This window comes from Protobothrops mucrosquamatus, unplaced genomic scaffold, assembly GCF_001527695.2.
Source record: "Protobothrops mucrosquamatus isolate PMUCROS unplaced genomic scaffold, P.Mucros_1.0 scaffold2940, whole genome shotgun sequence".
Lineage (NCBI taxonomy): Eukaryota > Metazoa > Chordata > Lepidosauria > Squamata > Viperidae > Protobothrops > Protobothrops mucrosquamatus.
The window spans coordinates 42428-45385 of record NW_015388963.1 but is presented as its reverse complement, the minus strand read 5'-3'; positions in this window follow the sequence as shown (position 1 = coordinate 45385).

Genomic DNA, 2958 nt, shown 5'->3' with positions numbered 1-2958 from the left:
TTGTGGAAGCCCCTGAAATATTGGAACACTGCTATCATGTCCCCCCTCGTCCTTCTCTTCGTTAAACTAGACATACCCAATTCCAGCAACCGTTCCTTATATGTTTTAGCCTCCAGTCCCCTAATCATCTTTGTTGCTCTTCTCTGCACTCTTTCTAGAGTCTCAACATCTTTTTTACATCGTGGTGACCAAACCTGGATGCAGTATTCCAAGTGTGGCCTTACCAAGGCATTGTAAAGTGGTATTAACATTTCACGTGAGAGGGTTAGATAAGGGGGCAAGGAGACCACACCATCACCTCTTTGTTACATATAGCTGCTTAAGAACTTGCATTTTTTTTTTATCACAATGATGTTTCGTTGCTTTAAGCACCGAAATCAATCTGGCGAATACAGTAATTCTCCAGTAAGGAACAAAACATCAAGCAGCCAAGCAAACTCTCCTAGGAAACAAAACATCACTTAGTTAACTGTGGAGGAAGATGTCTGAGCTCTGCAGCACCCACCCGCAACCACAAAAGGAACACAACGCTTCCTGCCGTTGCTAACAGCCATATAAAAATTGCCCATCGGGAAATCTATCCAGGCAAGGGCTGAATGATAGCCGTATCAGCCTCACTCTCCGCTAAGCACAATTGTTTGACTACCGGTAGCCCTCGACCTATGACCACAATTGAGCCCAAAATTTCCAGTTAAGCAAGGCAGTTGTTTGGTGAGTTCCGCCTCATTTTGCGACCTTCCTTGCTACAGTTGTTAAGTGAATCGCTGTTCATTAGTAACAAGGCTGTTAAGTGAATCTGGCTTCCGCCTTCTGCCACAGATTACCTCTCATCGGCCGATACGCTCCCACAGAGAGGGTCTCCTCAGGGTGCCGTCAGTCAGACAGTGCCGGCTGGCGACCCCCAGGGGGAGGGCCTTCTCGGTTGGAGCCCCCTCCCTATGGAACGAATTACTCCCAGAGATCCGGGTCATTCCGGATCTCCCCTCCTAGGCGGCGCGGGAGTTCTGTACCGATAAGGTCGATCGCCCTGACCGGATTCCCTATAAAATTAAACTAAAATTAAACTAAAATTAAACCAAAAATTGTATTAAAATTTTTCTTTGCCGTTTTTTTAGTTATAAAGTAAAATTAACATAAAATTTGAATCATAAAATATACCAAACAGACAAAAAATTGAACGACATTCGTGCCCTGAGTCCGCTAGGAGAAGGGCAGGGTATAAATTGAATAAAACTAAACTAAACTTTGCTTGCCAGAAGGTAACAAAAGATAATCACAGGACCCGGGACGCCGCAACAACCATCATAAATACATGCGAGCGGCTAAGCATCCTAACTCTGATCAAGACCACAAGAACACTGCAACGGTCGTTTAAAAAACGGTCGTAAATCGCTTTTTTTTCAGTGCTGTTGTAAGTTCGGAGACTGCCCAGGGGAGCACAGCCAGTAACAGAACAACCAGGAGGTGCAACACCCTCCTAGATGTTGTTACCATTTCAATGGGGCTCTTATGGATCTTAAACAGGGGTCTTCAAACTTGGCCCTTTTATGACTTGTGGGCTTAAAGCGTGCCTGGCTGAGGAATTCTGGGAGTTGAAGTCCACGAGTCATAAAAGGGCCAAGTTTGAAGACCCTGATCTTAGCCCAGAACTACGATGCCAGTGGCTAATACTTCGTTTTCAAAGATGCTTTATTAAAAGTTTTGGTCGCTATGATGTAAAAAAGGATGCTGAGACTCTAGAAAGAGTACAGAGAAGAGCAACGAAGATGATTAGGGGACTGGAGGCTAAAACATATAAGGAACGGTTGCTGGAATTGGGTATGTCTAGTTTAATGAAGAGAAGGACGAGGGGGGACATGATAGCAGCGTTCCAATATCTCAGGGGCTGCCACAAAGAAGAGGGAGTCAAGCTATTCTCCAAGGCGCCTGAAGGCAAGACAAGAAACTATGGATGGAAACTGACCAAGGAGAGAAGCAACCTAGAACTAAGGAGAAACTTCCTGACAGTTAGAACAATTAACCAGTGGAACAACCTGCCTCCAGAAGCCGTGAATGCTCCAACACTGGAAGTTTTTAAGAAGAGACTGGACAGCCATTTATCCGAAATGGTATAGGGTTACCTGCCTAAGCAGGGGGTTGGACTTTATGACCTCCAAGGTCCCTTCCAACTTTATTATTATTATTATTATTATTATTATTATTATTATTATTATTATTATTATTGTTGTTGTTGTTGTTGTTGTTGTTGTTGTTGTTGTTGTTATTATTATTATTATTATTATTATTATTATCATTATCATCATCATCATCATCATCATCATCATTATTAACCAACGGGAACATCTGAGCACCCATTCCTGCAGCTGCTATCTTACCTACCTCTACTTTAGGGAAGCTTGCAGCATTCAAGCCATCGCACTAGCTAAGTGATATAGTAAGAATTTGTTCAGTCACTAAGTCATGTCCGACTCTTCACAACCGCATGGATCATAGCACGCCAGGCCCCTTCTGTCCCCCACTGTCTCCCTGAATCTGCCCAAATTCATGCCCACTGCATCCATGACACCATCTAACCATCTCATCCTCTGCTGTCCTTTTCTCCTTTTGCCTTCAATCTTTCCCAACATTGTAAGTCCTCTCTTCTTATTTGGTGGCCAAAGTATCTGAGCTTCAGCTTCAGTATCTGTCCTGTCCTGCTCAGCAAATGTGTGGAATGTGTATTCCCTTTCTTTTCTTTCCAATGTAAATTCCTTCAGTCTTTCCTTAATAGTTTTTTATTATTATTATTATTATTTTCAGTGCTAATTAATTCTGGCTTGCTTTGTTGGCTGTGTATTGTGCATTTCCTTCAAGAAGTTGGGTTATACGTGGCTTGTTCCAACACACCCAGTCTTATTACTTACAGCAATTACCCATCAGACAACCTCAAGGTCACAAGAGCAAGATCACACAAAGGTT